This window comes from Triturus cristatus, chromosome 6 (assembly GCF_964204655.1).
Source record: "Triturus cristatus chromosome 6, aTriCri1.1, whole genome shotgun sequence".
Taxonomy (NCBI): domain Eukaryota; kingdom Metazoa; phylum Chordata; class Amphibia; order Caudata; family Salamandridae; genus Triturus; species Triturus cristatus.
Window position 1 is genome coordinate 800,905,775 of NC_140589.1, and position 13,435 is coordinate 800,919,209.

The 13,435-nt window shown below is 41.9% G+C and overlaps 1 protein-coding gene across 5 annotated transcripts in view; it reads right to left on the reverse strand.

The window, feature by feature from the left end:
- Positions 1-13,435, reverse strand: part of HS3ST5 (heparan sulfate-glucosamine 3-sulfotransferase 5) — a 552,259-nt gene that overhangs the window by 3,747 nt on the left and 535,077 nt on the right. The window lies entirely within an intron of this gene.

Sequence of the window (13,435 nt, forward strand, 5' to 3'; positions counted from 1 at the left end):
TAGGTTTCAACAGGAATCCTAAATCATCTTGAACAAAGAAGCATAGACAAGTCATACTCACATTCATCCTCAACTCCACACTTCCAGGACCTTATAGTCTAAGAGGAGCTTGGGCAGAGATCTTGTGCAATGTCATCGTTTTCAAGAAAAAACGACTGAATGGCGCATTCCAGAAGAAACCTGTGCTAGAAAATATTCTTCAATTAAAATGTTCCCTTACTTCAGAGCAAGTTGTTGGGTGTAGTGTGTGATTTGTGCATAATGGATGACTCCTGCCAGGCAGCCAGGTATGAGCCAGAGTGCCTATGGGAGATACACAAACAGGACCTTCAAGTGCGTGGAGGCAATAGGCAACTTTCTAACAAAGGAAGCTGTTGTGTTCTTGAGCCACGGGGACTCAGGAGTTGATTATATCCTGACATGGTTACTCAGTCCACTTTCAAATAGTATGTTTGCCTCTCGCCAACTCGGCGATGCAGCTCGCGCAATGTAAATTGTTTTATATATTTATTTATTTACTTACCTCCGTACCTCCATATGCCATAGTTTACTACCCCCCTTCCTGCCCCGTCCCCCGCCCAACCGCACCGCAGCACACCCTCGGCGAGCCGCTACTGGTCAGTAGCCAATGGGCTACTGGGTCCCCTCCTTTCTAGTGACAAAGTTCCTGTGATATGTGGCATCTGGCTATCCCAGAGTGCCCCATTCTTGGCCCCTTAAAGATGGCACCACTCTTTGGTCGGGGGGAGCAGGGTAGCCCACCCTAGAGGTATGGCTACTAGTGGGCTCAATGCCAACGGGAAAACCATTTTGGACACAGGTTTCCCTCCCTTAGGTCTGTCTCCTAATTGTCTGCAGGAACAAAAGGCATCCTGTTCAGGGCTGTTGTCACAAGTGGCATTTAAAAGGTGGATTCATCTTTGAAGCCTGTCTTTTTGGCTAAAACCCCGAGGGGCCATCCTGGGAGAGGAGGAGACATCTTGCTCTCTGCCAGTTGCCTTAATTCCCAAGCCTGGGAGTCGTTGACACTTCTCACCAGGTGGTCAGAAACCCATCTATGTGTCAGTGCCTTTGTGAGGCTACTGGACTAGCTGAAATGCAGAGTGGCAACTTTCTAACAGTTGCTTAATTGTAATAGTGATTTTAAATCTGGCCTGGTCATCAGGTCAGAATTAATGCCCAATTAATTTGATACCTTGACCCTGATAGGTGGTCCCATTCAGGAGTTAGACTGGTTGGGGTGCCAACTGTTTAACCCAGTGTTAGTGAATGGGGCTCCTAACCTTTCCACAGCAAAACGACAATTTAGAAATGTTGCTGCTAATACATACTAAAAATGATATGTCTCACTTAAGTGTATATAGCTCCCTCCCATAGGGCTTCATAGCCCTTCCTTAGAGGAGACTTACATATATCCTTAAAGGAAGTAGTGAACTTGCCATTAGGCGTAATGGCAAAATTGAACTGGCAGTGTCACACACTGTCCTGTCAGTTTGCAGTAGCAGGTCGGGGTCCATTTTGTCTCTGTCACATGCAGGGTGGCACAACCAGTGCTGCAGCCCTGGGTGAACACTCTGTCTTATATACCCTGGGTACCTGGATACCATATACTAGTGGCTTATAAGTAAGTCAGTACTTGCCAATTAAAACCGGCACCAGTACACTCTCAGAGTTGAAAAACCAGCAGCTAATAGTCCAAATGGGGCAAAAAGGCGGGGGGGGGGGGGTGCTGCACAAAAGTCTGTTTCCTTACACATAGGTACACTTTTACTTATCAGTATATATAGTTTGTTGAAAGAAGGAGCATCAACGTTTCAAACCCTAATGCAAGATTTGTGATTGTGTCTTCATCAGGACGAGAATGCACAGGCACTTTAAAACATCACCATCAGTGGTTCATTTGTAAAAGAATAAGTGCTGGGACCCAAAGCTTTGCTCATAAGTCCACTGGAGGCGCTATCGGATGTAAGGGGTGCTGAATACCAAAGCTGTACAGACTGATTTCACCTCATACCTCTTTGATCCACTACCAGACACTCCCTGACCACTTATATCACTCTTGTAGCTTTCTTTATTTCTCCATTTAGCATGGTTAGTCAGTCTTTCACTCTCCCTATGTGTGTTTTTTCTCTCTTGCTCTAGGCCAAAGTGTGATGGGGAAAAATAAGAGCCGGTCCCCAAAAATGAGGGCCATTACGACTCACCAGCAACCACCAGCTCATATAAAGCACCGGTAACCATTAAACATTAAACTTAAGTAAGAGCCAGAACCACGGGAAAGTTGCATTGTAGAGGTGTCAATGTGAAACACCTCATCACACTTTGTTGGGAGTTTAGGAAGAGTTTCCAAAAGACTGTGTTTAAGATTATCCCATTGGGCTAAATCGCTAGTGGAAACTTCAAGAGCATGGAGAGCCAGAATTCGAGCCCAAGTAATCTGCTGCGCGCTAGTCTGAACGATCATAAAAAATCTCGGAGGGATAATGTGCCTGCTGCAAAGTGCTGCAAGTGGTCTATCGATTACATTTTTCGAATGTCCAATAAATTCAAAGGGGGGGGGGGGGGGGGGGCAACATGGGTAGAAATGTGGGACCAGGAGAGCTCAGAGATGAAGGGGGGGGGGGCAAGATTGAATAAACCGTCAATGATTTTATTAAGGCACTATCGACGGACCAATAGCATTTTGTAAGTATGTACGTAGAAGAACAAACGTTTTTTTTCTTTTTGACAGAGCCCAGGGACATAACAAATTTCACTGCTGCATGTGCCTGCATCAAACACAATTGATTACAGCCCCCCCTCCCCCAACCCTGACAGATCACACAAACTGCTTGTATCACAGAAAGTTCAGAATTGCCCTATTTACCAATGTTAGACACAATGTATATTACCCAACCGAGAATGGGGGCAGTTTTTATTTTTAGGTTTCCCTCACTACCCAGGTTACAAAGACTATATTAATTTCAGTACAGGAAGAATTAGAAATCAAATGCATCTGCCCATGTTAAGTGCTTTGAATATGTAAACGACACTCGACAGTAAAATGGACAACTCTGCATACTAATAAAATACGCACCTCTAATCCTGAATGTAAACTTCCCCGTAAAACAAATGACTTGCATGCAGCTACTTTTCTCACCACAAGATGGCAGGAATGTGACATGTATTTGATTCCATATACAATAAATGTGAATTTGGGCATAACGCTTCATTCGTAAGTGTTTCCAATGCGTAAATCGACTGAAAAATGCACTTAGATGATAGGTAAAGCAACTCATTATATCTGCTATGTGTTTTTAAGTGTAAATGGAAAGATAGCAACCTACATCTTATAGCATAATGAAATCTCCTCTCCCTTTACCAAACAAGACTTTATTCAGAATAGCATCAGTATAAGCAACATTTTTTAATCCATTTAATTATCTTAGTGGCAACCTGGCGCTTATATAGTGCAGACAATGTTAAACTACACCTAATAAAGTTATTATTAGTCCCTTCTATCCTCAAAGATTTCTGTTTTCTCGGACCAGAACGAAAACAAGATCTGAGATGATAACATTATAGAATATAATAAAGTTGTGCCATTTAAAATGGGGCATAACATGCAGATTCCATCCACATGTACCGGTATTTACTGGATATTTTTCCTCGGTAAAAATCGACAGGTTTCACCTGCCGAAATTAAATTTACTTGGAGAATATTGTGCGGCATGTGGTAACTACCACAACACTCATAATTCCGATTCTTATGCAAATAGTAGTTTGCACAGGGATCGGGAGCGAATGGGCCACTCTTAATAAGGAAGGGTCAGAGTTTTCTGTACTTTCAAGATGGCTGCAGCTTCGCATCGCAAAGTGGACGATGCCCAACGGAAGTGAGGTGGAGTGAGACAGTTGTAGGAGGGAGAGACGTCTGAGAAAATATGGTGGGAAGTGTTAAGGGCTGACCTCCAGGGCATCTCAAGGTTGCCATTTGGCACATCTCGTGTTGCGGAAGTCTCTTTTCTGTCCGTGTCAGAGGGAGGGGAGAGATGGGGTGGTGAAAGATTAGAGAGGGCGGGAGAGAACGCAAACACATTTTAGGTGTACCCTGAGCAGAAGGAGGAGCTGGGCACAGACCTTTATTCAGTGCTGAATATCAATGAAATGTGAAATAAAAAAAGAAAAAGTGGAAGGATAAACCTCATCCAATCGAAAGCAAATATTAGTGGTGGAACAAACACAACATAAGGAAGGGGCACGATTCAACAGAGAACAGGAAACTGAGATAGACAAAAAGGCCCTCAAATCATTAGCTGACCAAAAGCCCATTCTATGTAGTATTGTACACGAAACTAGAATACCTATGACAAATATCCTGCCTAAATGGAGAATATATATGGTAGATATTGGAAAATCAAATCATATTAAAAGACCCTTCAGAAGAGTTGGTTTGTTTGCTTATTTGTTTTGTAGAGTGCTTACTGCTGCTAATACTGTTTCAGAGCGCATGCTGCAGATTACCAGTCAATTAAGGGCCCACTGTACCTTTGAGTGTGACAGATGTCAGGGATTAATAAAAAAAACGGTGCAAAACACATTGATAAGACTTTCTCAAAGTTGTGGACGGCGTGTTCTGCTCTAAAACAAAGCTTGTAATGTGTTCCACCACAGCACCTGTTGGACTGTACAGGACACTCCTTATCAGGCGCGCAACGCCCATTGGGTTCAAAGGGCTTCAGCCCCCCCCCCCCCGCTGTGTGTGGCAGCCCGGGATGAGATAGCTTCACGGGCACACACACAGCCGCACCCGAGCACTTCACAGGTCATTAAAAGGCCATTTGCATGTTAATGAGGCCTTGCTGTTGTTTCACCCCTTCTAAGAGCCCCTGCAGCTCCACTCTGCTTAAAGATTCAGCCCCCCCAAATCAGCTCCACTCTGCCTATTGCTTAAAGATTCAACCCCCCCAAAAAAATTCGTACCCCCCCCCCCCCCCCGAAATGTGTCTCTAGTTGCACCTCTGCTCCTTATTAACCTCTCGAGCGAAGCATTAACTTTACAAGTTTACCTCTTGACTCTGTTCTAACAGCCTTGAGCGAATATGTTTACTCCTTCAAGATCTCAAGTAGATTTGGCCATGGCTGTGCAGAGCACGGTTAAACAGGCAAATCAATTTGAATTGCATTTTCTTTTCCACATTAAGAAACAAGGCACCTTTCAGCAAATTACTGATTTGAATGCAAATTTGCAGAATGAATCAAGCCAAACAGCATGTTTGGGTTCACTCTTGGAATTTGAGAACAAAGTCCTGGGCACACGTTATGAGGATATCACAATGGTGGAAATGTCTCGTATTCTAGGGGTCGACACCAGAGTTTTTGTTCCAAAGTATTTATGGAAGCAACAACCAAGAAACAGCCACCCGACACGTGTTTCGTCACATTAGGGACATTGGGTGAGGCAAGGAAGCAGGTGGTGCCTTGAAGGAGCTCTACGAACGTCAATGTGCGACGTGGAAATGGAGGAGGTGAGAACCCGGAAGGGGTGTGAGACGCCTTGAGAGAAATGTCAGGAAAAAAGGGGGGGACTAATTCAGTTGAGGAACAACAGGGGCTGGAATTCAAAATACAACAAGCACAACCAAGGGTGCCCCTGAGACCATAAATACGAATATATTCACTTAGAGTCTAGACACAATATGTTGCCTACACTTAAGTTCCACTACGGAACGATAATGCATCAAGATTTTTTTTTTACAACTGTGAGTCTGGATATACAGAAGCTAATTGCCACCACCAATGAGATTTTATCCCAAAAATTATATTTAATATTGTTAATTCAATTACTTATGACCATTGCCACTTTTTTATTTCTTTTGAAAGAAATACCATTTTCATTGTTACAAAAATTAAAATACCACAAGAAACATTGTTAAATCATAATTGATACATAAATAGTGAAATATACACAAATTCTTCCTTCAAAAAGCGATCTTCTATTCAATCTTTTCAGTGTCCTACACAAAGCAGTACAACCCTGAGGAAGACCTTCATAGAAATCGTTGTGGTCCCCACACTCGAAGGTCGAAAGGCGTCGGTTCACTTTTCGGTTTAACCTTACCTTCTCAACTTCACATAATCTTCCCCTTTCTTCACGCACGAGGTCAAGAGCAGCAACAGGATATAAGTTTTGGAGACTTTATGAAATGTCAAAGTGTACTGAATTAATTGTGGTATAACTGTTCACAATCCATTCCAATGCTATCTCTGACCTCTCCCTTTTTGGACCGCTAAATTTAATCGAGGAAACAATGATGTATAATTTTCCCGATGTATGATATATATCCGCTTTTTCCAACTTTAGGACCAAAAGATGTTAAGAATTTGTGTATATTTCACTATTTATGTATCAATTATGTTTTAACAATGTTTCCAGACTCACAGTTGTAAAACAAAATTCTTGATGCACTATCGTTCCGTAGTGATACTTAAGTGTAGGCAACATATTGTGTCTAGACTCTAAGTGAATATATTCTTATTTATGGTCTCAGGGGCACCCTTGGTTGTGGTTGTTGAGAGAAATGTCAGCTTCTCCAGTCAAAATGGAGGATGAAGCAATAGGGCGGGTGTGCCCTATATTGAGATTAATGAGGCAAAAAGGAACAGTGAAAGGGACGTCCAGTGTCTGGAGAGGGCGAGGGTCGGGCACGCCGGTCAACTAGAGTCAGGCGTTGCAGGACAGTCAGACACTGGGTCCAGGTGAATTCTAGATGCAGAACTTCTCCCAAGATGTCCCTCGTGCAGTAGACATTTAATGGTTTGAGTTCTGATTTCTCTCTATTAACTTTATAACCTGAGTAGGCAGAGTATTCAGTGATTGTATCTATCAAAGCTGCAATTGATGTTTCCGGTTGTTCGGTTATTATTAATATGTCATCTGCGTACGTGGCTACCATTATTTGGATGCCCTTAATATCCACTCCCTTAATGTTTGTGTTTAGTTTGATGTCTTGGATAAGGGGTTCTAGTGCCAATAAGAATAGGGATGGTGATAGTGGGCAACCCTGTCTAGTCCCCTGTTGGCGAGGGAAAGGTTCAGAGAGTTAATTAATGACAATACGGGTTGATGGATTCCCGTAAAGAGCCATAACCATACGAATGTATTCCTCCCCTAAATTGAAGGAATTCATACATCGTTCCAAAAAAGGCCCAAGAGACCCTATCAAAGGCCTTCTCCGCGTCTAGTGTGATAGCTACGGATGGCTCCGGTTTAATAGCGGCATTTTCTAATACATGGCACAACAGACGGGTGTTATCGTTAGACATACGTGTTCGTAGGAAACCAACCTGAGAGTTACTTATTAGTTTGGGGAGGGCGGAATTGAGTCTAACAGCCAAGATCTTCGCATAGATTTTGCAGTCCACATTGATGAGGGATATAGGTCTGTAGTTTTTCGGTGAGAGGTGATCTTTCCCCTCCTTTGGGATGACTATTATGTTAGCCTCCGACATTGAGTTTGACGTGAACCCTTTAGATGCAAGGTGGTTAAAAACTTGTTTCATGGTTGGTTTTAGTTGCTCTAGGAAAGTTTTGTAAAACGAGGCTGTGAAGCCATCTGGTCCAGAGGCTTTATTATCTTTTAATGTTTTAACTGCCTTTTCAATTTACGCAAAATTAATTTCCTGCCCTAATCTAGATGTGTCTTCACTAGTTAGTTGTGGTAAGTTGAGTCTATTGAGATATTTGGTACATTCTTCCATGTTGAGGGTCTGGTCGTTTTTGTAGAGATCCTGATAGAATGCTTTAAAGGTCTTAAGGATGTCTTTATGTTTGGTATGGGTTTGGTTGTTAGAGTCTTTAATAGACGAGATGATGTTCTTGTTCCATTTGTGTTTGAGATAAGAAGCGAGTAGCTTTCCTGCCTTATTTGCTTCACATAGGTTAAGGGTTTTATATTTATTAATCCATAACCCAGCCCTCTCACTCAAGATTTTATTGTATTCATATTTCTTTTGTGTTAATAGTGTGAGGATCTTATTGTCATATGGAGATGTAGAGTGAGACATTTCTAAGTTTTTGATCTCCTGTTCGAGCTGAGTTAGTCTCAGATTAGTACTTTTGTTTATTCTTGTCTTAATTTCAATAATTGTACCCCTAATGGTAGCTTTCAGTGCATCCCAGAGTGTGTTAGTGGTGGTCTCAGGGTTATCATTGTGTTCAAGATAGTCTAAGATCATTTCCTCGATCTTTTTTTTATCTCCCGGGTCCGAAAGAACATCATTAAAGCGCCATCTCTTAGTTACGGGATCATTGTGACCCCGTGCCAGTTTTAGGCTAATACACGAGTGGTCGGACACCAACCTAGGGGCTATGTCTGAGTGTTCAATTAATCGTGTGTGGGAGCCAGAGATGGGAATATAGTCTATCCTGGAATAGGAGTTGTGAGGAGTGGAGTAGAAGGTGTAGTCTCTAGTGTCTGGATGTTGTAGACACCAAGTGTCCTTAAGGTTAAATTTGGAGCAAATAGTTTGTAGTACAGCATGTGAGTTCGTAGGGTGGTAATGCCAGGTAGATTGCTTATCTGTTATGGGGTCTAATGGGATGTTAAAGTCCCCTGCTACTATAGTGAGATCATCTTGGGGGGAAACCTTCCAGAGTGTTAGATACCTCAGACCAGAAATTCGGACCATCAGAGTTGGGGCCATATATATTTACTACATGAATTAAATCCTCCCGCTTTTTCAGATGTGTAACCAGAAGTCTGCCCTCCTTATCGTGAGTGAGATTCCAACAAGATATTAGATTTTTTTTATATCAGTGTTATCACTCCTCGTTTTTTTTTGTCAGCAGGGGAGCAGGCCAATTGTGAGATCCAGTTACCACTAATTAGTTTGGCATCGTCCAAAGACAGCTTTGTCTCTTGTAATAAGATGACATCCCCTTTAGTTTTGGCCAGATAATCCAGAATTTTCCGGCGTTTAATTTGGTGATTAAGGCCTTTGACATTTAGGGAAACTATATTAAGGTCTGTTCCCAGGCTAATTGGGTTATTATGGGCCATCAGATAAGGAGTTATGTAGTAGGTACTTCAAGTATAAGCACATAGAGGGACCAGCTTGTCATAGGATGAAAAATGTGACAATAATGATCAGCAAAATCTCGACAGTAAGGAACAATTCAATTGCAACTTCTAGGTACATTGTAACAGTGCTAAACACCAATTTCGGATACTATTGTATGCCAGAACACACTATTTGTTTATGCCGGCGAGAGTGCCAAACATAGATGAGAGAAAGAAAAGGGGTGACAAAGGAAAAAGAAGTTAGAAAACAGAGAAAGTAAAGACTGAGGAACCCCATGGTACGTATCCAGTCATTACAGGGGACATTATGTAAATTCTGGGATCCCTCCCTCTCCACCCTACCACCCCCTCCCTCCCCTGCCATCCCTGAAAACCTCGAATGTAGGAGGTGCGACGGCAGGATCGTTATTCCGTCTCTCGGAGAATAAACTGATTGAAATAATATACATTGTATAACTCCCAAAGTAAACACGTGAGTTTGATTATGACAAGGCACTAAAAAGAGTTGTAGTTCCCAGAGCACGATCAAATTTACCGTATATATAGACATATATCTGCTATGTAGAGTCTATAGGCAATACCAGTACAAGAACATGAAATCTGTGATAACTTCACTATTAGTGATGCCTGCATCACAAGCTGTGTGTTATCCGGAGGTAGATAATGGTTTAAGACACTTAGCTTATCGATGATGGATCTATTTTCTACTTCATCCCGTGCTCAGGTCTGGAGAAGATTTCCTTTTGTTGGAGGAAGATTGAGTAGCTTCCATGTCCTGAGTGGTTGGGCCTTTTTTGCTCCTGAGCTTGTCGCGTAAGGCAAGAAATCCTTTCCTGGTGTCAACAGTAGGCTTGGAGTAGTCCGGTGTAAAAATAATCTTATGCTCGTTCCAGATGAGTAGGTGATTGTTCCGAGCATGGTTGAGGATAGCTTTAGTGTGTTGAAATCTCAGTGGTTTGCAAATGATGGGACGGGCTGCTTGTCTAGGCATCAACTTAAAATCGGGTATTCTGTGGGCACGATCCAGCTCAAACTGATGGTCAAACTTTAAGTTGGAAAGTTTAGGAATCCAATCCTCCAGAAAGGCTAAACACAAGCCTGCAGAGTCCTCAGATCCTTCCGGGACCCCAAGAATTTGGATATTACCCCGCCGATTGAGATCTTCAAGCTCCTCTGTTTGTTTTTGTAGTGTTGAGGTTAGTTTTGTCAGGGTCCTCATCTCCTGACTTGATTTGTTGGAGGTATCTTCTACATCACTAATTCTGTTTGGCCAGTGATAATAAGTTGTTAACTGTGTTTAAGTCCGCCCTGATGGCTGCTATATCAAGTTGAATAGCGTCTGTAGTTTGTTTTGTGGATTTCGCTAAGTCGTGGACATCTGCCAATATTTTAAGAATCATATCCAGGGTGCTATTAATGTCATGTTTCATTTTGAGCGGACAGTCTGAGGGTATTGGGTCGCCCTTCCTTTTTTGTTGATGTAGTTTAGATTCTCTGTCCGCCATTATTTGTAGGTCTTTTGAATGATTACTATTCTTCCAGAGGACCTTCTGCTTGTCTCCACTAAGTCGAGACGTGATTCCCGTAATCTAGATCGCGTTTTGTAATGGGGTCGCAAATTTCATGCCTCATGAATATAAATGAGGCTGTCGCAATTTGCGACCCCATTAGGAATGGCTAGCACTCCCAGGGATGGTGGCCTGCTGGAGTCAGCAGACCACCATGTCTGGGACTGCTTTTAAATAAAGCAGTCTTTTTTTTTATGCATCCCGTTTTCCATTTAGGAAAATGGGATGCATTTAAAAAAGAATAATTAAACTTTTCAGTTTCATTTTTTAAGGGCAGGCAGTGGTCCCTGGGACCACTGCCTGCTCTTAAAAATATTTTCTTACATACTTACAAAGGGGAAGGGGTTCGATTCCCGTTTGCAAGTGGTTTACCACCTACTTTAAGTAGGTGGTAAACTGTGAGTGTTTTGCGGCCGTAAATGCGGTTGCAAAACACTTGTACATGGCATGGTGACTTGCTATTAGGAAGGGACGCCCCTTCCTAATAGAGGGAGTCGCAAATGCTATTTTGCGAGTCAGTGACTCACAAAATAGCATTTGTACATGCCAGTACCCTTTTTTGCAGTCGCAAATGGGAGGATCTCCAGTTTGCTGCCGCAAAAAAGGGTCGTACATCTGGCCCAATATGAACAGATTTAAACTGAGCACATGAGGAAAAAAATTCCAAGAAGCTGCGATTTTATTAAAAGAGTTTGAAAATCTCCACCACACAATTATTGCTGCATCCCATCTCAAAAGCATTGCATTGGCAAGATGGCAGACACTTCCAAGTGTGTTACAAGGAAGTACTTGTTTGGTGTTCAAGATCAAGAAATGGCTTTCATGCCTTTATGAGAATTGTGTGACGCCCTGATGGAAAATCTTTTCTCTAAACTAAATGCAGTCTAAGGTTAAAGACAGGACCATAGAAGTCATCGCTCTTTCGCGTTCATATAGGTTTTGAAGATTTTCAGAATAATCTGACCCAAGATTAGAGTATGACCTGAAGGTCAGAAAACAATCTTTTTTAAAGGAGACCACTCTTGTTTAAATTGAGAACATGCATTTGTTTCTGTTGATCAAGGATGCTCTTTAACTCAATTATGAATGTCCACTCACTATCCACTCAATGCTTTCTAAGTCTACCATTGCACACTGCTTTTTCTCTTCCGCCACAAAACTTGTTTAGACTTATTCCTTTGAAAGGGATTGCAAATAAAAAAGGAGTGTTCGATCCCAAATTATTTGGCTCTTTATGAAAATGTATTTCTTCACATATGACATAATCCAAGTACGCTGAGTTTGGTGGACGACGGTGAATTTTTTTTAATATAGAAACGCTATTACAAATAGCGTTCCAGCCACAAATTTATAACGCTTGAATTCACAAAACAAAGCACCCTAGCCTCCTTCCTAAACAAGGAGTTCTACCCCTCCCTCAAGCTCACCCGGGGTGAACTACATGCCATAATCCGTGATTTCGTCATCCAGCCATTGTCGAGATTCCCTAGAGGGGTCAATGAAAATACCTCTATACTGACTCCAATTTGCCCTTATTTGGTAGCGCTTCTGGGGACATTCCCTCACCACATATACAGGCCGTTCCAAACTCATGCCACAATCCAAGCCCTGCAACTGTGAGACATTTTAAGGCAATTTATGATGTGCATGCGACCAGGATTACTTTAGCGATTTATATTGGAAAGACCAGCATTCATTGTGCTACTGATAATGGGATTATGAGAGAGCGCCAAACAAATATTCACACGATTCCGCACCAAACCCTGATTTTCACCTAGCTGCTTAATGTCTGCCAGATATTTGTCTTTGGGGAGCAGTGGCATTATGGGTGGTAAAAGCAACGATGATTCTGATTAATAACCATGCTTAGTCCATTGTTTTTCATTAGAGTTTAGGGAAAAGAGTTGCAGTTGAGCCCTGCAAAACATCTTCTCTTTTAGACAAAAATAATGCATCCCTCTTCTGGCTAAATAAATCCAGGACGTCATTGATCCCAAGCTGCAACCCTACTCTGAATTAAATGATGTGCTGAATTACTATCAAATCTTTTTTTTTTGCAGAAAGGAACTCCAAGTCAATCATCATGTCCATCATTAAGGATTTACAAGTGGAGCTAGATCAAATTCAAATCAAAGATTAGTGAGTGTATGGTGGCCCTAAACAAATGGTGTTATTTAATCTTCTAAGACAGATGTATTGTTGGAGACCTGACAAAACAGCTTCTGGATATCCCGGAAGCATTCTTTGATAGAGAGCTGTTGGTGAGACCCCTAGTAGCATATGTCAGGATATCTAGTTTTCATGACTTATTTCCACTTTGGAACCTCATCAAATACCTGGCCTATCATTTAAAACTCAGCATAAGAGTGTTTGTACAAGAACTGATTTCTCATAAAGCTGTAGACGTGTATGCCAGACACCATTTCTGAAAGCACTTCGCTGATTGCTTGTGGACCAGCACAGAGAGTAAAAAATATCATATTCTTTTCATCTGGCCTTTCTTGGCACAGCTCCAATATTTTTAGAACCTAATTCATTCTAACACAAATTAATCATGTAGCTTCGCTCCACCTCATCTTTCATGCTTCGTACTCCTAAAACTAAAAAACTATAGACAGGTGGATCCTTCTTTGCTGGATCTAACACTGTGGAACTCAGAACCTCTCCACTTAAAGTTCATTTCCAACCAGAGTCAAATTTAGGAAAACTCTCTCAACATATTACCTTTGAAGGCAAATCTAGTTCTTGCATCATCATCACAGAGTTACCACTCTCAGTTCACTCACCTACTGGGATGATTTGTTA